This window comes from Notolepis coatsorum, assembly GCF_963971535.1.
Source record: "Notolepis coatsorum genome assembly, chromosome: 3".
NCBI lineage: Eukaryota > Metazoa > Chordata > Actinopteri > Aulopiformes > Paralepididae > Notolepis > Notolepis coatsorum.
In genome coordinates this window covers 187382729-187406063 of record NC_140167.1, presented here as the reverse complement: position 1 = coordinate 187406063, position 23335 = coordinate 187382729, and the positions used below count along the sequence as shown (strand labels likewise).

Here is a 23335-nt window from a genome sequence, read left to right as displayed (position 1 = left end):
TTTTTAATTATAATTAATCAGCCCTAACCAATGCCATCACAAACAATACCACCTCCACCACCAATACCACCACCACCACCAACACCACCAATACCACCACCAACAATACCACCACCACCCTCAACACCTCCACCACCACCACAAATACCACCACCACCAACACCACCAATACCACCACCTCCACCACCAACACCACCACCACCACCACCATCACCATCACCATCACCACCACCACCACCTCCACCACCACCACCACCACACCTAGGGACCTGTCTGGGACCTGTCTGGGACCTGTCTGTACCCAACCCAACACAAAGACAGGGGCTCCTATTACAGACAGATACCAGGGCAATAAGTCCTTTTCACTTGAGTCATTATCTAGCAAGTCGTTATGCATTGCTTTTGGTCGTATACGTCGGTTAGTAACTGTGTTATTAGAGGATATACAAAACGTGACACAAACACGAAGCGCTCATCCTCGGGGCGTGCACGTACGATCTCAAGACACAAACAGTGTCCAGAGTATGTTCAATAAGCCGTGAGCAATAGGCGCTGTTAAAAGAAAAACAACCTCCAACGTGAGCTGGTGGAAGCCGCGCGAGCAGGCGTCCCCCGCCACGGGACGTTGCGTGATAGCCGACCATTGCCTCGTTTTCACGGTATTTGACCCTGACCTTTCCCTTTCTCCTGTCGCTACGCGCACCGTCAGGCCGCGCACAATCAATGTCTGTCACCTTATGCGTGATCACAAGACATTAGGTCCCCCCTGCCCTCCACTGGCAGCCCTGTCACCCTGCATTTGGGCCACTAGGCATTCTGCTGGTGATCCTGGCACATCTCTCCCTCATTATCTCCCCCCACGAAACCCCAACCCCACCCCGGCCCACACCACCCCCAACCCAACCCCCAGTGAAGTGATGTTAATAGCATGGATTGTGACTGACTGACACAGGGCAGAGAACAAGGAGATATGAAATCCATATTTCATGCATTTTACATGGGGTGGTAATTGCGCGATATTGGGGGGATTTAGAGTGGCTCTGCGGAGGAATTTGTGCTCTTAGTGAGAATTAACATCAACACCGAGTAGTTTTGTAATGTCGAGGCCGGCTCCAAAACGAACGATTAAGCAGATGTACCTCTTATGAAATGTTACGCTGGAGAGAGAGAGAGAGAGAAAAAGAGAGAATACTGACATTGGGGGCTCGGCTGCATCACAAAACTTTCAGAGCTTCACAAACGCTTGCGTAAATATGTTTTAGCGCTTTACCGATGGTCGTGTTTTTGAAGAATAGTCTTAATGAGGTGTGCTTTCTTGGTGAATGAGTGTCCGCCTCTCTAGCCAACCCTGAGACCCAGTTTAAAGGGCTGAGAATGTGCCCTCAACGGTCTCCTCTCACCCCTCTCGTCGCCCTGGGCCCCTGGCCCCAGCCCATTAGGGAGATTCCTAGTCCTCCCCAAGCAATGACAGGTGAAATGGAGCACAAAATCCCAGAGCCTGCCTCTCCTAACCTTTCCACCACTCCTCCCTCTCAGACACTTCCCTTTTTTAAACACTTTGCCTTCCAGGAAAACGTGCACATGGGCATGTGAAATGTGCAGGCTTGCATGTATGCATGCACCATGTGTATGTGTGGTACACACACACACACACACACACACACACACACACACACACGCGCGCACGCACACACACACACACACACGTTAAGAATGCCATGTATGATAAAATATGGCACATGAACATACAGGATTTATGTCCTCTGGCATTGAGGGAGGAGCTTGCTCATCAGTTTTCTGATTCATTAGATAATAATGAGACGGAGCCTAAACTTGGTATATACTCTCTCTCTCTCTCTCTCTCTCTCTCTCTCTCTCTCTCTCTCTCTCTTCAGGTCCCAAAATCCATGCTATTATGAATACCCGGTTTGTTCTGATTGTGTGTTAATTCATTCATAAAGCCCCTGTAGGCAAAGATAATGAAATTCAATTATTACCCACACAGCCATGGGGGGAGACGTTGCCACAGACCGCTATTTCCTCCCGTGATTACTGAGAATGATTGGGCCTACCGTGTAACACATACGGCGCTGTAAATGAATCATTCTATGCCGTACTACATACAGTGCGTTGGGGTCAACGGGTGCGAACACTCAGAGACACGTCCTCCTTATTAACATCAGAGGCAGCGATGCCTTTATGTTACTTCTATTCCGCCGTAATAATGAGAAGATCATTTTCGCCCACCGGAGTTCCAGATAGGTGTCTCATTAGGTGTCAAAGAATAGCTCAAATGGGGATTGACTGGAAAAAAGGAAAGTAATGATAATACATAATAATGATGTCCCCTTTTGGTTGACACCTATCTAACGCTGAGGTCTACGTGGTCACCATGTCCACGAGCAAGACCCTGAACTCCAACTTGTGATTGTGTCCTGCTCTGGGAGTGCTTGGAACACTGCCACGTGAGAGAGTTGGACGACATGCCACTGTCAAACAGCTCTGCCTAATAATATTACATTATTGTTTTATTGTCTCTTTTATAAAGGAGAATGGAAAAGAGTTGTAAAAAAGGTTAAATGATTTAATTTCACAGCGTCTGTGCAGCCTTGTTTATTCACTGTGTCCATGGAAACGCTGATAAATGCAGCAATATATGGTTTCTTTTCGCAGAAAAGACTATAGCACTATAGTCTGTTTACTTTTCTGATAATTACATCACTGCACAACTCGTAAATGTTCAGACAAGCTTAATTTTTGGTTGTTAGTGATACTCTGTCCAGGAAATGTTATAGCCACATTTTCCTAATTTGGTTGCAGATGTCCTGATTTGGTACAGAATCTCACCCTCTTGGGCAGAGGTGTGTCAGAGGTGTGTCAGAGGCTGTGGCGTGGGAATGTGAGGTCTAGCGTCACATGACCAGCACAGAATTGACAGTCTAACTGCCTTCTAAAGAGAATTCTATGGTATTTCCAGCAGTGGCATACATTGATCTCAATGTGTATTTGACTGAGACTGTAAACTGTCAGGTATTAAACTGTGTGGGTATCAAGCAAGAAAGACTGTGTAGGGGACCCAGGCCTAGAACTGCGCCCTGAGAGAGGGAACTGCGCCCTGAGAGGGAGGTTTGCCCTGAGTGGGAGGTTCGAAGGGTCAAAGTGGGTATCAAACAGGAGGGAAGACTGTCAGGTTTTAAGGTGAGACAGCACCCCCTAATAGGGGAAAAAAATAATACTTGAATAGATATCACTATGAAACTTTCCCAGTTTGTTATGTACATATAAACGAATACAAAATATATTGGAAGTTTTCAGAATTTTGAATATATGCCAATGAGGCACTTCCCCATTAAATATGTGCACATTTATGGATGCAATCAGGCAAAATGAATCAAATAAACAACTAAATGTGTGTTATTGACGTTTTATTGTCACTAGTTTCATAGAAGACATGTTTAGGAAGCAAAATATAACAAAATCTCAATATCGTCGAAAAAAGGAAAAAGGCGATTTTGGAGGTGCTGTCTCGCCTTGGATACCAAACAGAGAAGGTAAAGACGACTTTAAACTGTTAAACAGTAATCCAGAACTATTTTATTGCACTGTAAAAAACGGTAATTTTATATGTCTGCACTGTATGTGCTCATTTTATGTCTATTCTACTCTACTACTTATTGCACTGCACTATTGCACTATGTTACGCTGTCTATTCTATCATACTCTTTTTATTATTGTCTCTTTCTAAAACTGAATCAAACCATAAACAAGATGGCCTGTTGGGATGTTAGATCCTAATGTGAAAAACAGATTTTATATGTCTGCACTTTATGTGCTCATTTTATGCCTGTCTTTTTTCTTTTGTGAAGCACTTTGAGCTGCAATTTTTGTATGAAAGGTGCTATACAAATAAAGTATATTATTATTATTATTATTATTATTATTATTATTATTATTATTATTATTATTATTATTATTATTATTATTATTATTATTATAAACACAGGTTTATCTAAGTGAGATTATTAGTAACAACACAATATATGACAATTGTTCATGCAGGATCACACCGATGGAGTGCCCACATTTTTTAAAATAATAAATGAGAATACGGCTCAAAATCTCACCTTTAGACAGTCATGGGTGAGAGGTCAGACGCCATACACACACACACGCGCTCTTCTCCACCTCTACTCCCCTCCTTTCTCTCTCTTCTCAGGTTGTCCTCCTGAGAATCCCGTCTCCTGTGCTACTTCCTGTGTTCGCTTCGCCCGCCGTCTCACAGCTGCGGGATCACTCAGTTGTTATGGAGACAAAGCATCACAGCCACACATCTTCTTGCGGTCCGGTGTCGCCATACCCCGGGGTGGAGGACGTGTTCCCGTTGGGTTTGACCCACAGGTCAAGGGGGACAAAGGAGGAATTGCATTCACTGTGGTGCAACTTGTTTTGGCAACAGGGAGGCTTGACTCACACAGTCTCTCTGATGTCACCCTCTGATTGAATTCTCTGCCGGGTTGAAAAAATAAAAAATAACACACACACACACACACACACACACACACACAAACACACACACAAACACACACACACTGGGCAGGCCTGGATGCTTATAGCTTATCCGCAACAGTAAGTTACTTCCGGGGTAGGCCTGATTGGCCCCGACAGGCACGTGACGCGCAACTTTCTCTGCCGCGCGGCACGCTCCGCGGAGCCGAGCGGCAGAGCTTGCGGAATTACGTAACCGTCCAAATACGCCATGACTTTCATTAGGCGCTTCAGCTCACCTGGCAGAGCAGCGGTCCTGTGATCCTGCGGTCCGTTGTTGGTGAGTTCGAATCCCATCAAATCTTTTTTTTTAACGTGATTTTTTTTTTAACATGTATTCTTTCGCCGGTTAAGGTTAGGCATGGTTAAGGTTAAGGTTAAGGTTAGGCATTGTTTCGGAGTTGGTTAAGGTTAGAACGGTTAAGTTTAGGCGCTGTTAAGGAGCTGGTTAAGGTTAGAGTTTGTCTTAGAGAATGGCAATATTCTTTCTATGGTTAAGGTTAGGCATGGTTAAGGTTAAGGTTAAGGTTAGGCATTGTTTCGGAGTTGGTTAAGGTTAGAACGGTTAAGTTTAGGCGCTGTTAAGGAGCTGGTTAAGGTTAGAGTTTGTGTTAGAGAATGGCAATAGACAGCCTATTTCCGCGCGACAGCTCTCAGCAGCCTCGTTGCGCGTCCTGAGTTTGCCGCGTCACGTGCCTGTCGGGGCCAATCAGGCCTACCCCGGAAGTCACTTACTGTTGCGGAACAGTTACACGCGGCCTGGATGGCTTTGTGTCTCTCTGTGAGGGTCTGTATGGCAGCTGGCTTTTGATGTGTCAGCTGTTTTTATTTTTATTTTTTATATGTTTTTGGTAGATTTTTATTTGTTTGTTCTACCGGGCAGTCCGGTAGAGAGAGAGAGAGAGAGAGAGAGAGAGAGAGAGAGAGAGAGAGAGAGAGAGAGAGAGAGAGAGAGAGAGAGAGAGAGAGAGAGAGAGAGAGAGAGAGAGAGAGAGAGGAAGAACAGGAGACAGAGCGGGGGGAAGACATTCGGCAAAGGACGCCGGGTCCGGGAATCAAATCCGGGTCGGCTGCTTCGTGACGCAGCACGTTACATGGGTCGCCACTTGGGTGCCCAATGTGTCAGCAGTTCTAAAATCAAGAAACAGGGTTGGACAATCGAGAGAGAGAGAGAGAGAGAGAGAGAGAGAGAGAGAGAGAGAGAGAGAGAGAGAGAGAGACACACACACACACACACTCATATATCCAATATGAGTAGCCTACTTGCATTTATAACATTACTGTTGCGAGAACAATCACCTGGGGAAATGATGGAGCGCATGATCTGAATTAACTATCGTACTTGCTTTTGGCCGTGTTCCCCATCCTGGTCAACTTGCAATGGGCCTGGTCTACAAGATACACTACACGACTAAGGTACCCATGTACATGTCAAAATACTTCCCAAAGGTCAGTGAATACCACAACCACAACACCAGAGGGAGCTCCACAAATCATGTGAAACCCAGATTCGGCTCAAACAAGGGACTAAACACGTTTTGCAATTATGCCACATCAATGTGGAATGCCGTACCCAAAGCTGTAAAGGAATGTGAATCTGTTGAAGTCAGAGGTTCTAGGTAGGATTGTTATTAACTGTCTAACTGTATATATAACTGTTCCCACTAGAGGGCGCTCTAGGCGGAGCTACTCAAGACACCACCAGGTGAGATGCTTCCACCTGCAGAACGTCAGAACGCAGCGCTTAGAAGCCCCGCGCTTAGAGGCCCCGCGCTTAGAGACCCCTCGCTTCCATTGGCTGATTTGGGTCACGTGATTTGGGGACCCAATGGCTGAGGTCCTCCGGCCGCTCGCTTCCATTGGCTGATTTGGGTCACGTGATTTGGGCTTGTTAAATATATTATTATTATGTGCGCCCTTGCTCATTTGTGTTAAACGCACTCCGTTTAACAGGGCTAACCAAAACACGGAAGTGAACACTAACAGATGTAAAGTTTGTAAACAAAATGGGGGCATCTTTGGACACCCCTGCGGCGTGTCCTTTGTGTAGCGATACATATCGGGACCCGATCACGTTGAAGTGCAAGCATCGTTTCTGCAACCGCTGTATTGGAGACTTGTGGAGTGACTCCACAACCGGGCCGTATTATTGTCCCCTCGCCCTCGCTGCACCGCAGGTATGTCAGAGCTTCAATTGGTCATTCAAAACTAAATTAAAAGATAAACATGTTTACCACATGCCCCCCCCCCCCCAACCTCCTCCAATGTACAGTTTCCCCACCCCACCTACCCAACCTCCTCCAATGTACAGTTTCTTCCCCCTCAAATGTATACTCTCTTTTTTAGACCCTTTTTGTATCACAAACAGTACTGTATTTGTAGATCTGGTATGTCATAAATGTATAGATGTAGCAGTACTGTCTATCTGTATGTCATGTATGTCATATGATTAATTGAAAATGGGGGACCCTGATGTAAACAAGACGAAAGTCTTTCTCTGGTCTGCATCCCCTTAACAATTGTGTATTGAGCTGTACTGTACTGTACCCATTGATTGATTGATTGAAAAGTTGATTAACAGATTGCAGAATGGGTACAGTACAGTACAGCTCAACAATACATACAATTGTTAAGGGGATGCAGACCAGAGAAAGACTTTCGACTTGTTTACATCAGGGTCCCCCATTTTCAATTCACCATAACATATATGACATACAGATAGACAGTACTGCTACATCTATACATTTATGACATACCAGATTTGCAAATACAGTACTGTTTGTGCTACAAAAAGGGTCCAGAAAAAGAGTGTATATACATACATACTTCCTTAACTGTCTCAGGTGGTAGAGGCGCTGCTTCGCCTTCTTTACGACTGAGTCTAATAATAATAATAATAATTTAGGACCTGCTCAAAGGTCATCAATCGGCACACATGCGATGCATGCATGCAATTCGTATCTGCGATTAACCCATCCCGTTGTCCTTCCCCCCCAAGGGCAGCCGGGAGCAGACAGGAGTCAACGTGAGCCGCGCCAGGGGACCAATCCAAGTGCTCCTGTCCGTCTTCGTCAAGGACGCCACAGCGTTAGCGATCTATTGTTGTGCATGTTTTTCCATTGGGTTTATCTTATCGGGGGGAAACCCTTGCGAGCACGGGGAGAACATGCAAACTCCACACAGAAAGGCCTGGGAGATACCCCACCTGGGTACCTGGCATCATGGAAACCTGGTCCCCAAGCGGGAATCGAACCCTGGACCTTCTTGCTGTGAGGCGACAATGTTAACCACTACACCACCATGCCGCTATCGTCTATGTGTGTTGTCCATGTCAGGTCCTCTGAGATGTGGACCCCCAGGTACTTGAAGCTGCTCACCCTGTCCACGGTAGCCCCGTTTATAACATTACATCTCTATATATTATATAACATTACATCTCTAACATACTGTAGTATTATAACATTACATGTCTAATATATTATATAACATTACATCTCTACCTACTGTAGTAGTTTAAGTAACAGGACATGTCTAACTCATCTCTGATCGCCTGTCTTCCTCTTGTATAGCTGGGCATATCTCCACTGTTGTTCCATGAGGTCTACCTGCCAAAGAAGGACGATGGGGTGAAGACCGTGTCCCGCCGCCTGGACGACCAGAAGGGACACGGAGGCAGAGAGGACGGGGTAAAGACCGTGTCCCACCGCCTGGACGACCAGAAGGGACACCAAGGCAGAGAGGACGGGGTAAAGACCGTGTCCCACCGCCTGGACGACCAGAACGGACACGGAGGCAGAGAGCACGTCTCCCTCCCCTGTCCCCGACTCTGTGTCCTGGACCGAGAGGAGACCGGGTTCGGGTTCCACCTGGGCTGTGTTCAGGATGAGCCCGGGACATTCATTAGCCAGGTACTCCATACTATAGGGATGCACCGATCCGACTCTTTCAGTCCCGATACTGATACCGATATACCTGGGCTTTGGGTATCGGCCGATACCGAGTACCGATCCGATACCCATTGTTCAATTAATAAACTGTATGCCTCACTGTGTGGAAGAGACTGGGATAATTCTTTTGTGCAAGGCAACATCAGGCTTGACATAGATATAAATGTACTGAATTGTTATTTATTATTAAATTAAATATAAACATATAAAAAACAATAACAATATATATATTTAAAGTGTCTCCGATACCCGATCTAGCTATTTTCGGGGCCGATATCCGATATCAATATCGGATCGGTGCATCCCTACTCTATACTGGATCTATAATGGATGCCTTTTATACCAAGAATGATCTAACGTCATAATGAATATATACATTAAATGGTAAATGGTGCATTTATATAGCAGCTTTTATCCAAAGCGCTTTACAATTTTTGTTCCTCACATTTCATTCACACATTCACACACCGACGGCAGAGGCGACCACGCAAGGTGCCAACCTGCTCATCGGGAGCAGTTAGGGGTTAAGCGTCTTGCTCGTTTTTTTTATTTTAAACAATATTTGTATTGGGTTTTACAGTACACAAGTCAGGTTTTCATTGCCATCAATTATTTTTAGTTCCTTTTCTCCACAAGTGTACACAAGTATACCCCCCTCCCCTTATCTCTCTCTTAGCATCTTTAAGTCCACTTTTACTGTTATCATATAGAAATAATACATACATTCAATGGTACCTCCAGTAAGATAACTCGTACATAGATCAAAATAAGTAAAACATCTACATAAAAACATCTTTACAACACCTTCAATGACATGCCTCTGCTGTCCCCAGGGGTTCACTGACCACGGGAGAATAAAGTGTATTATTATTATTATTATTATTATTATTATTATTATTATTATTATTATTATTATTATTATTATTATTATTATTATTATTATTATTATTATTATTATTATTATTATTATCATCATCATGAACAGCATAGTCTGGCGTCTCTACACCTGGCGAGATACTCTGAGCAAAGCCAGTGAGAAGAAGCCTGAACTGTCGCCGTCGACACACTTCTTCAATCAATATGAGAATGAAATTAATTCAATGAAATGAGAAAAAATTTATAAATAAACACTAACCTTCTTACTGTCTTATACTATCATGCTCTCTTCCTACTATAAATATGTCTTTACTACTATGCAAGGTTGTGGAAAAAAAGTCAGCACACCGTCTGCCGTGTTCCCAAGTTTAATTTACTATAACACAGCGTTTTGGCCTGTGGCCTTTGTCAAGTGTCCTTGACTTGACAAAGGCCACAGGCCAAAACGTTGTGTTATAGTGCAGACGAGAACTGAGACTTGTTCATTGATACAGTTATTTATATTAAAAAAAGTATTGTAATAGGCCCTAATCATTTGCCATAAGATATTGATGGCTAGTGCATTTTGTTTGGCTATTGTGTCACAAAGTAAATAAACTCCCTTTGAAACGGTGACCGCTGTGTCATTTATGTTTAATGTAGACCTTTTTTTATTTGCATGTCAGCTCTTTGACTGCCAGAGTGGAGTGGACTCAACCTGGATGACTTGGACTCGGACTAGGGTAATGGGGACTCAACTCGAACTCGACTCTGGCTCTTCTTTGGTGACTCGGGACTTGGACTCGTGCTCGAACACTGGGGACTCTCGACTCGGACTCAAGATTTTGTGACTCGACTACAACACTGACATGTACATTACAGTGAAATGCTTGGTTCTGTATGAGTGGGTTGGAGTTGACTGGTGGGGGGGGGGGGTTCCCATTGCTGGCCTCACCTCAGGCTCTGCCAAGAGAGGTCTGGAGAAATTCACCTTGCAATAAGATACAGTAGAGGCAAGCGCTACCGGAGTCTCATGGCCAGTACAGAGAGACTCAGAAGGAGCTTCTATCCCCAGGCCATCAGGATGCTCAACGACAATGACACTATTTAACAACCCATCATGACTACACTCACAGCACACACATCCACATGCACACACTTTAAATAAACACTCACCTTGGGCACCCAAGTGGCGACCCATCTAACGCGCTGTGTCGCGAAGCGGCCGACCCGGGTTCGATTCCCGGACCCGGCGTCCTTTGCCGAATGTCTTCCCCCCACTCTGTCTCCCGTTCTTCCTCTCTCTCTCCCTCTGCCGGACTGCCCGGTGGAACAAACAAATAAAAACCTACCAAAAACATAATTAAAAAAAATTAAATAAACACTCACCTTAACACCCACTTTAGACACTTTAACACAATTTAATTTATATTTATTAGCAAAGAGATTTGCACTACAATTCATACCTCATTGCACCTTACCCTACGTTTTACCTCATCCCATTTCTGCATTGTACCTCACTGTTACTCTTTTTACTCTGTATTGTATATTGTATATATGTGTATATTGACTGAACACTTTATTTCATGTACTTTTGACTTTTTCTATTTTATACTTTTTATCTATTTTTATCTAGCACACTCCCAGGGGCTCATACAGAAAAAAGCATTTCATGATAAAGTATTCTGTATTTTACTATGACAACTAATAAACAAACTTGAACTTGAAGAGGTCACTGTTTGGCAACGTTACAGATTCTACCTTCAAACTAAAGTTTTTTTTTTGTTTTCCTCTTTAAGGTTTCAGAGAGAACAGCTGATGTGTGATGGAATATCGGGGGATGATTACCAAGAAGGCCATCGCTGGACAGAGGAACACCAGGAATATGGCCTATACTACTAAACTGAATCAGTAGCACTGCAGGCCCTGTCCTCTACTCTACACGCACTCCGCTGCTTCTCCTGACGCAGGACTGAACCCCCTCCGTCCACATCGCACACCTTCCCTTCCTCTCTGGACCACGGCGACGGAGAACCGATCCGTCTCTCTTGACCTCTGCGACCTCCTGCTGCCCTCTTCGAGGGGAAAGTGCGATGTGAACGGAAGAGGATTACACGCCGCTTGGATTAAATTATTTATCTTAATTACTGTGTAATAATAATAGATGAAACTTTGTTTTGTTTTCAAAGAATAAACGCCATCGTGATTCATCGTATGCTGCAGCGATACTGGGGGGGAGGGGAGGGGGGTGTACGCATTAAACCCATGTCGATTCGCCATATGATTGGTTCATTAAACTGTTCTTAGGCTTTTATGTAGCCTATTAGTAAGATTAAGAATACATCATGTGTTGTGTTTATTTTGACCTTTCCGTTTATAAAATAAAAGTTTTGCCATACAATTAGCCCCGTTTTCTGTATTCATCAATGTATGTATCAATATCTGGAATTACTCCTATTTCCTATTAGTTGGCTATTTATATATTATATGGTTATTGTAAGGAAGTTATTGTATCTTATTTCTCAGGCTACACACATTGATATGAGCTATAACCAAACCCTTATGCAAGCCTAGCTTAATACAGGAAGTATCAGTAGGCCTACCGACCATAAAGCAATAGTCTCAATGGGTTTCAGAATAACCAGGGAGTGATACTGGAGTCCCTAAACAGTTGGTTGTTGATATATAGTCTATCCACCGACACGTTTGTTTAGGCTTCGATGTTCTTTCATGATAGGATATAATAGCTTACGTCTTCCATTGATCTCGGGAGGAAATTGGTGGTTCATGCCAAAGGTGGTGTTCTTTAACTCCCTGCCCTTACCCTTGACAAGCTCCTTCTGCTGGTGATGCTCAAAACGATCCACTATTGCCCGTGGTCTGTCCCCTGAGGGTTTTCCCATTCTGTGTACTCTAGAGAAGGTGATGTTCTGAACAGTGTCCCTAGGCAGTCTTAGCTGGTCTGACATAAACTCCCTTATAACTGTTTCACAGTCCTTGCTTTCCTTCTCTGCTATCCCTGTAAAAACCAGATTGTCTTGCATAGACCTACACTGTACATCCAGAAGAGATTCCTTCAACTTCCTGTTGTCTATCTCAATTATGTCTACTTTGTTTCCCATGTATTCCACCTTTCCTTTCAGCTCAGCATTATCCTTGACCAGCTCATCAATTTGTCTCTGACTGAACTCCAAGCTTTCTTTGAGGCTCTTAATTTCCTGCATCATCAAGTATATCCAGTTTATCAAGTCTCTTATTGATGGCCTGTAATGTTAGATTCATGTCAACCTCTCTTATTGTCAGCGCTTCCTCCAATGAAGCTTCCTCTGCATCTTCAATATCAGAACGTGATCTTTTACTCAGTTTGGGCTTAATACAGTCTGTAATCTTCTGTGACTTTGTCTGAATGTTAAGTTTCACAGGCGAAATTTCAGGGGAGCTCCCACAGACCGTAGTACAATATAATACATACATGAACAACACCTATAACACTGTACATAACAGAATATTTTAAATAAAGTGCATGATGAGTGGTAACAGTGATTATCAAGTCCAGGTAAGTGCATGGTGCACGTGAGTGGACAGTCAATGAGCGTTTAACAGTCTGACTGCTTGGGGGAAAAAGCTGTTCTTAAATCTTGAACTCTTGGCATGTATGGACCGGTATCTCCTCCCTGGGGGAAGGAGCTGAAAGAGGTGATGTGCTGGGTGAGACTGGTCCTTGATGATACACTTGGAGCGGTGGAGGCAGCAGGAGGTGAAGACGGAGGTGATGTTTGATAGAGGAGTCCCGACAATCCTGCCTGCCGCCTTCACCACCCTCTGTAGAGCCTCTTGCTCTGCCTTTGTGCAGCTGGAGAACCACACAGACTTCACACAGACTGTCTGTACAATACTGCTGTAGGCCTATAATACTTATGTAAATAAGTAAGGCAATTGAAATATATCTGCAGTACAGCTCAATACACACAATTGTTAAGGGGATGCAGACCAGAGAAAGACTTCCGTCTTGTTTACATCAGGGTCCCCCATTTTCAATTCATCATAAATGTACAGTTCCCTCCCCCTTGTATATATTTACTGTATGTCACAAATGTAACAGTACTGCATGGTCTGCATCCCCTTAACAATTGTGTGTATTGAGCTGTACTGCATTCTGCAATCTGTTAATAAAGTTTTCAATCAATCAATCAATCAATCAATCCGGGCCTGTGACGGTCACTGTATCACACCTCTCACACCGATCACACCTATCACACATATCACACCTATCACACCAATCCCACCTATCACACCGATCCCACCTATCACACCGATCCCACCTATCACACCGATCCCACCTATCACAACTATCACACCGATCCCACCTATTACACCTATCACACCTATCACACCGATCCCACCTATCACACCTATCACACCGATCCCACCTATCACACCTATCACACCTATCACACCGATCCCACCTATCACACCTATCACACCGATCCCACCTATCACACTGATCCCACCTATCACACCGATCCCACCTATCATACCAATCCCACCTATCACACCTATCACACCGATCCCACCTATCACACCGATCCCACCTATCACACCGATCCCACCTATCACACCTATCACACCGATCCCACCTATCATACCTATCACACCGATCCCACCTATCACCCCTATCACAACGATCCCACCTATCACACCGATCCCACCTATCACACCTATCACACCTATCCCACCTATCACACCAATCCCACCTATCACACCGATCCCACCTATCACACCTATCACACCGATCCCACCTATCACACCTATCACACCGATCCCACCTATCACACCGATCCCACCTATCACACCTATCACACCTCTATACCCATTCTGCAATCTGTTAATAAAGTTTTCAATCAATCAATCAATCAATCAATCAATCAATCAATCAATCAATCAATCAATCCGGGCCTGTGACGTCACTGTACCCATTCTGCAATCTGTTAATAAAGTTTTCTTTTTTTTAAACTTTGACCAGTCAGCTGGTTCTTTTAGCGTTTATCGCTTTTTCATCGCATTCATACTTGGTCAAGTTCGACCGACAGAAGCAGGCTGAAAGGGTTCAGATGGGGGGGAAGACACTCTGGGAAAGGCACGGCTGCCGTCCGGGATTCGAACGCGCTCAGCCCCAGATCCGTGACGAGCACGGTTGTCCACGGCGCTGAAATAGCACTCGCGGTACGTGGTGAGCTACTGGAGCTCCCCTGTTAATAAAGTTTTCAATCAATCAATCAATCAATCAATCAATCAATCAATCAATCAATCAATCAATCAATCAATCAATCAATCAATCGGTCACTGTACCCATTCTACAATCTGTTAATAAAGGTAATCAATCAATCAATCAATCAATCGGTCAGGTCACTGTACCCATTCTACAATCTGTTAATAAAGTTTTCAATCAATCAATCAATCAATAAATCAATCAATCGGTCACTGTACCCATTCTGCAATCTGTTAATAAAGTTTTCAATCAATCAATCAATCAATCAATCAATCAATCAATCAATCAATCAATCAGGTCACTGTACCCATTCTACAATCTGTTAATAAAGTTTTCAATCAATCAATCAATCAATCAATCAATCAATCAATCAATCAATCAATCAATCAATCAATCAGGTCACTGTACCCATTCTACAATCTGTTAATAAAGTTTTCAATCAATCAATCAATCAATCAATCAATCAATCAATCAATCAATCAATCAGGTCACTGTACCCATTCTACAATCTGTTAATAAAGTTTTCAATCAATCAATCAGGGCCTGTGGTGGTCACGTGTACCCATTCGGCAATCTGTTAATAAAGTTTTCAATCAATCAATCAATCAATCAATCAATCAATCAATCAATCAATCAATCAATCCCGCAGTGCAACGTGACCCAAATCATTCGGCAATCTGTTAATAAAGTTTTCAATCAATCAATCAATCAATCAATCCCGCAGTGCAACGTGACCCAAATCAGCCAATGGAAGCGAGGGGTCTCTAAGCGCGGGGGACCTCAGCCATTGGGTGGGACCCAAATCACGTGACCCAAATCAGCCAATGGAAGCGAGGGGTCTCTAAGCGCGGGGCCTCTAAGCGCGGGGCTTCTAAGCGCTGCGTTCTGACGTTCTGCAGCTGCATGGTCCGTGTACGTTTTGATAGTTCGTTTTTCGTTTCAAAAGGAAAAACTAAAAAACAAAAAAAAACGGAAATACGAGGTGTTTCCTATTTCCGTTTGAAACCAAACTCGAAAAAACGGGGGAAAACTGAAATACGGACCTGTTTTTCGTATTTTGGTATCAGAATCAAATGAAAAAAAACGAGTCAATAATGGGCCGTGTACGTTTTGATAGTTCGTTTTTCGTTTTTGATGTGAAGAATGGAGAACGGAACCACGTGACAAGTACATTTTTCAATGTAAAAGCCATGCACAATCTAACGTGAACGAATATGTATAACGTTATGAATAAATACATGCATACAAATCTATACCAGGGTAACGTTATGATACATATACATTTTTTGTTTTGTGCATTTCATTTAGACATTATATTTATTGTCCGTGTGATTGAAAACTTTATTAACAGATTGCAGAATGGGTACAATACAGTACAGCTCAGGGGATGCAGACCACAATAAGCCGTGACATGGTCGACAAATCATATTGATTTGCAGTAGGCAGGCTTTTTATTTGATCAACAGAAAAATAATCGTAACTATACATTATAATCTAGGTATTTTGGCGCATTAGTAGCCTCCGGTATTTCATCAGTGCAATACATATGCCTAATTTCTATGCGCAATTTGTACACATCCATCGTTACTTCTGTGTATTCTAACGTGCAGTAAAATATTACATGGACTTTGTTAACTGTGTAAATACACGTACACTACAGTAAAGTGTGGAAAAACATACAATCTAAAACTACTTACAGAAACTGACCAGCAGGTGTCGCACTGTCAATTATTATTATTATTATGCCACATAATTATGGCATCACTCACCCAAATGTGCTTTCTTTTTCCTCAGAAATTTCATAATGTAGGCTATTTGGTCTAAAGACTGAGTTTCATACAGATCTATACCAGGGTAACGTTATGATACATACATTTTTTGTTTTGTGCATTTCATTTAGACATTATATTTATTGTCCGTGTGATTGAAAACTTTATTAACAGATTGCAGAATGGGTACAATACAGTACAGCTCAGGGGATGCAGACCACAATAAGCCGTGACATGGTCGACAAATCATATTGATTTGCAGTAGGCAGGCTTAAGCTACTAGCTATAAGCTTACTATTATTACTACTACTACTACTACTACTACTACTACTACCACCACTACTACTACTACTACTACTACTACTACTACTACTACTACTACTATTACTACTACTACTACCACTAATATTACTACTACTACTACTGCTACCTTTACTACTACTATTACTTCTACTACTACTACTATTACTACTGCTACTACAACTACTACTACTACCACCACCACCACTACTATTACTGTAACTGAGGGGTACAATTCCCTGACTGTATTGTTAGATATGGTATTTAATACCACTACCTCTTGTACTTTAACTTCTGGCCATCCAGTACATGATATAAATATGATGAACACTTTCCCACCTGATGAAACGAAGTCCACACAAATGTACAAATCGAATATTTAATATAGCAAAAGGTATATACAACGTTCACTTGTTTACACTTATGATTTGAAATGCACTTGTATGGCAAATTAGTATTCGTAGGTAAATCAACATTGAATGTCCAATCTCTGGTTACGCAGGGAGTAAGTATACAACCTGTTTCTTTAGGAAACTATAGCGATGGTACTTAAATGATTATAGCTGGATACACTAAGGGGGGGGGGGGTCCCGCTGGTTGTAAGACAGTAGGAGGGGGGGGTTAGAGAAGCCGCTGGCGGTATCCCATCTGGCCGACGGTTTCTTGGGAGAATTCAAAGTCTTGAACACGGTGCCCACAGAACCTCGGTCCGCAGACGAATACAGCTGGACCCTCTGGTGGACGGTAGCTGCCGGTCCACAACGGAGAGACGTGAGGCGACCTCACTGGTGTAGAGCGCCGTCTCACCTGGAGTCCTCTCCGGGGGGTAGTTCCAACACTCCGCAGTGTTGGCCATTATCCATGGAATAATCAAAGCACCCAAAGCATAATCCAAGCCGTGGAAGGCTCGCCGTCGTCCGGGTAGAGTAATCCAATATACAGGTCCAGTCGCCCTGGCCCGGAGCTCCTCGGATGCAAGCACCACTAGTGGTCTGCCCAGCCTGGTTAAGCGTCCAGATAACGTCAGGAACGATGGGGGTACTGATAACTTTATAACTCTAACCGAACGATGCACCATACATAAATAGACTATTATTAGCTTAATAGAATACGTCCAACTCGACGGTATAGTGCCAAACTATGACTATTCAACTATTAATCCACACGATATCTCAATGCCTATTCTGAGGCCAAGTAGGCCTTACTGCACCACACGTGCGTCGTGGGTGAGGCTTCGCGTCTGTTACTCTGTTGGAGGGTAAAGAACTGGACTAAAAGAAAGTTCTACTTTACTTGCGCCATATATATATGCGCTATGAACAAATAGTACCATTCGTATTTCGCCAGACGTATTCCTACGCGGAACCGGGGCTTGCCACGACATGTTGGGCGGCACGATTGAACTTGAACCTAGGGGTATGGCTGATGGCGCCAGGTTCTCGTCCAATGGTAGAATGAAACTATTATGGGCTGTTTAGTAGACTAAAGGGATATTCAGTGCATATTGTACAAGGAATATACAGGGGATATCAAACGATATACAAATACTATTTAAATATATATATATAAATAAACATATATATTCGGTTTAATCTGATCCTTCACAACAATTACTACTACTACTACTGCCATAATTATGTGGCATAATAATAATAATTGACAGTGCGACACCTGCTGGTCAGTTTCTGTAAGTAGTTTTAGATTGTATGTTTTTCCACACTTTGATTGATTGATTGATTGAAAAGTTTATTAACAGATTGCAGAATGGGTACAGTACAGTACAGCTCGATACATACAATTGTTAAGAGGATGCAGACCTGAGAAAGACTTTCGTCTTGTTTCCATCAGGGTCCCCCATTTTCAATTCATCATATGACACACATGACATACAGATAGACAGTACTGCTACATCTATACATTTATGACATACCAGATTTTCAAATACAGTACTGTTTGTGATACTAAAAAAATCCAGAAGAAGAGTATATACATTTGACATAGAAACTGTGCATTGGGGGAGGTTGGGTAGGTGGGGTGGGGCTGTACATTGGAGGTGGGGGGGGGGGGGGGGGGGGGGGGGTTGGGTAGGGGGGGGGGGGGGGGGACACTGTACATTGGAATACTGACATACATTTGACATGGAAACTGTACATTGGAGGAGGTTGGGTAGGTGGGGTGGGGTTGGGTGGGGCTGTACATTGGAATACTGACAAAGCCATGCTTGGTCTTTATTGTACAACTGGGTTAGGACATTTGTAGGGGCCAGTTTTGAATTGCAGTCTCCCGTAGGTGTTCTTTGAGAGTGTTTTTGAAGGTGGTAGTGATTTACATTCCTTTACAGCTTTGGGTAGGGCGTTCCACATTGTTGTGGCATAATTGCGAAACGTGTTTAGTCCCTTGTTTGAGCCGAATCTGGGTTTTACATGATTTGTGGAGCTCCCTCTGGTGTTGTGATTGTGGTATTCACTGACCTTTGGGAAGTATTTTGACATGTACATGGGTACCTTGGTCGTGTAGTGTATCTTGTAGACCAGGCCCATTGCAAGTTGCTGTACTCTGTTGTCTACTCTAAGCCATCCTAGGTTGGCAAAGTGTGCAGGGGTGAGGTGGGTTCTAGGAGTCAGGTCAAGCAGTAGTCTGACTAGTTTGTTTTGAGATGTTTGTAATTTGGTTTTTAGTGCCTTTGAGGTGCTTTGGTACCATGAGGTGCAAGCATAGTCGTAGTACCCTTGAATGAGTGCTCCTGCCAGAGTCTTCAGGGTATTCTTGTTTACCAGGGAGGAGATCCGGTACAAGAATCGAGTTCGTTGATTGACTTTTTTTATTACATTGGATGCCATTTTGTCACAGGAAAGATTAGCCTCTAGGATGGAACCCAGGTAGGTAATTTCATCTTTCCTTGTGACAATATTGTCACCCACTGTAACTGTACTTTACTGTACTTTACTGTAGTGTACGTGTATTTACACAGTTAACAAAGTCCATGTAATATTTTACTGCACGTTAGAATACACAGAAGTAACGATGGACGTGTACAAATTGCGCATAGAAATTAGGCATATGTATTGCACTGATGAAATACCGGAGGCTACTAATGCGCCAAAATACCTACGATTATTTTTCTGTTGATCAAATAAAAAGCCTGCCTACTGCAAATCAATATGATTTGTCGACCATGTCACGGCTTATTGTGGTCTGCATCCCCTTAACAATTGTGTGTATTGAGCTGTACTGTATTGCACCCATTCTGCAATCTGTTAATAAAGTTTTCAATCACACGGACAATAAATATAATGTCTAAATGAAATGCACAAAACAAAAAATGTATGTATCATAACGTTACCCTGGTATAGATCTGTATGCATGTATTTATTCATAACGTTATACATATTCGTTCACGTTAGATTGTGCATGGCTTTTACATTGAAAAATGTACTTGTCACGTGGTTCCGTTCTCCATTCTTCACATCAAAAACGAAAAACGAACTATCAAAACGTACACGGCCCATTATTGACTCGTTTTTTACATTTGATTCTGATACCAAAATACGAAAAACAGGTCCGTATTTCAGTTTTCCCCCGTGTTTTCGAGTTTGGTTTCAAACGGAAATAGGAAACACCTCGTATTTCCGTTTTTTTCGTTTTTTCGTTTTTCCTTTTGAAACGAAAAACGAACTATCAAAACGTACACGGACCCTGCATACTATTGCACCAGGTGGCGAGTATAAATAGATATGTCTCCTCCTACTCAATCTCTCTTCCACCACCTACCTCTCACGAGCGGAGGACTCATGTGTTACTGCTCTTACCATGTGAATAAAGAAACCACGCCAGTTAAAGGCGAAAGATAGAAACCATGCCTCTTGACCACATTATTGTCGCCCTATAGCCGGTGTTCTGCGGAATCCTACTGCCTCCTCGAAAACTACTGCCGTAGCGCGACTCGCTAGACGCGTCTGCAAAATTCCACTGCTCTGCTGAGAACTACTGCCGGTGACGTCAGTGCTGCGAAATTCCACTACTACTTCCTCGAAAACTGCTGCCGTAGCGCGACTCGCCTATATCTTTGGACAGCTGGGTGACGTCACCCTATAGTTCACTCCGAATTCCAACAGGTGTACCGACATTTTATCATCTACAAATACATTCGGATGATATTGTTTAAGATATATCAACAAGACTCAACAAGACGTTCGTGAACGATTGTGGGTCATGCGCATGCGTGCGCAAGCACAGGAGCGCTGTCAGCAGAATTCAGCAGAGTAGTTGTTTTTAATCTAATTGTTAATACATATATATCGCTATCAAAGAATGCTCCCACTACAGAATCATTTTATATGACCTCACTACTCACTCCATGTATACTGTATGCATATGGTGAGCATATTTTTATACTCTATCATAACATTTTTATGTAAGATTTCTGGGGTAAGGTATTTCAATACACCAATATATCGCTATCAAATAAACTCAGAATTCAGGGAACAAAACTGTTGCTTTTAACCATGGATTTATTTATATACACTCCATGTATACTGTATGCATATGTTGAACAAAAAAAACATTGAACAACATGTTATCAGTTATCAACATTCAAACTTATTTACAGTATTTATTTACAGTTTTGATTGTACAGTTCCCCCCCCCCCCCAACCACCTCCAATGTACAATTCCCCCCCCCCCCCCCCCACCCAACCTCCTCAAATGTACAGTTTCTACGTCAAATGTATATATACTCTCTTTTCTGGACTCTTTTGGTATCACAAACAGTACTCAAATTTGAACATCTGGTACATTTTATCATCTACTTTATTGCTTTATACATTCTGCTGCAAAGCCAATTGCATGCAAATATTTACATGCTTATACAGTAATAAGTTATGTATGTACAAATATGCGGTCCACCTGTTCTCCATTGCTATACAGACCAGGGTACAGCTGCGTGTCAGCTGGATGTCGTCATCGTCACATTTTGGTGTACGACATTTTATCATCTACTTTATACATGCTTTATACATTCTGCTGCAAAGCCAATTGCATGCAAATATTTACATGCTTATACAGTAATAAGTTGTGTATGTACAAATATGTTTTAAGATATTGCGTCACCATCAACAAGTCAAACAGGAGCGCTCGGCAGTAGAATTCTGCAGGGAGTAGGATTTTGCAGAACACCTGTTTCTGTCAACAGAATCACTGCCCACTTTCAAAACCACTCTTGATGAGCACCTACGGGAGACTGAAATTTGAAACTGGCCCCTGTAAATGTCCTAGCAACCCCCTCCAATGTAGGCTACAGTAAATGTCCACTCCTAACCCAATAATACACGAGACCCTCCTCTGTCTATTCTTGTAACCAAGTAAGGTTTCGTCGATAATCCAATGTACAGTTACCCCCCCACCCCACCTACCCAATGTATAGATGTGGCAGTACTGTCTATCTGTATGTTGTGTGTATGTCATGTTATGATGAATTGAAAATGGTGGACACTGATCTGGTCTGCATCCCCTTAACAATTGTGTGTATTGAGCTGTACTGTATTTTGTACCCATTCTGCAATCTGTTAATAAAGTTTTCAATCAATCAATCAATATCGCGCTGTGAGATCAGATCACGTGACACCAACCAGGAAGTAACCGAGCGTGCATATTGTCTACACAGTCGTGAGCTTTCTGCCTGCTGCATATTATCCTCCTCCGACCGGTCTAGACTTTGCACATTGGACTCTATTCGGAGGAACGATAACTATTCTAAATCGACTACCCGACCTGCTGACATAGCCATGCATAGCCATGCATTCGTAGTAAAAATGGGGATAGCATCAGCTAACTAACCGCATGCTAAAAGTGGTAGGTCGACCTCCTCCTAGCCAGCCACTAGATTAATGTAGCATTGTGTCGGTGGTGCACAATTATGACAGTGTGTGGTGTAAGTGCAATCAATGTCAAACAACACTTTTATGTGGGGATACGTTGTGTTAACGTTACATTTGGTAACGTTAACGTGTTCACATTGTAACGTTACGTTCGCTAAGTTCCTATGCCATATAAATGTGATGTCATGTATGTCATAAATGTCACTATGAAATGAAAATGGGGGACCCTGATGTAAACAAGACAAACGTCTTTCTCTGGTCTGCATCCACCTAACAATTGTGTGTATTGAGCCGTACTGTATCTGTATTACACCCATTCTGCAATCTGTTAAATAAAGTATTCATTCATTCATCCAACATCTGTCAGCTTGTACATTTACCAGGGGCCATGCATGGATATGATTGATTGATTGATTGATTGAACATTTTATTAACAGATTGCAGAATGGGTACAATACAGTACAGCTCAATACATACAATTGTTAAGGGGATGCAGACCAGAGAAAGACTTTAGTCTTGTTTACATCAGGGTCCCCCATTTTCAATTCATCATAAATGACATACATGACATACAGATACATCTATACATTTATGCAGATTTGCAAATACAGTACTGTTTGTGATACAAAAAGAGTCCAGAAAAGAGAGTATATACATTTGACGTAGAAACTGTACATTGGACAGGATCACCTCTCGATGTGGCGTCCAAATGATAAGGTATCAATCCATCCGATGTGCGAAGATCCCAGCTTTGTATGTTGACGACTGGCTAAC

The 23335-nt window shown here is 42.8% G+C and overlaps 1 protein-coding gene across 1 annotated transcript in view; it reads left to right on the top strand.

The window, feature by feature from the left end:
- Nucleotides 1-22356: 22356 nt before the first annotated feature.
- tmtc4 (transmembrane O-mannosyltransferase targeting cadherins 4) overlaps nt 22357-23335 on the top strand; it is a 77141-nt gene continuing 76162 nt past the window's right edge. The window contains exon 1 of the mRNA XM_084309738.1: nt 22357-22535. The gene's annotated coding sequence lies outside the window, so the exon portion shown is untranslated. The remainder of the gene's footprint in view (nt 22536-23335) is intronic.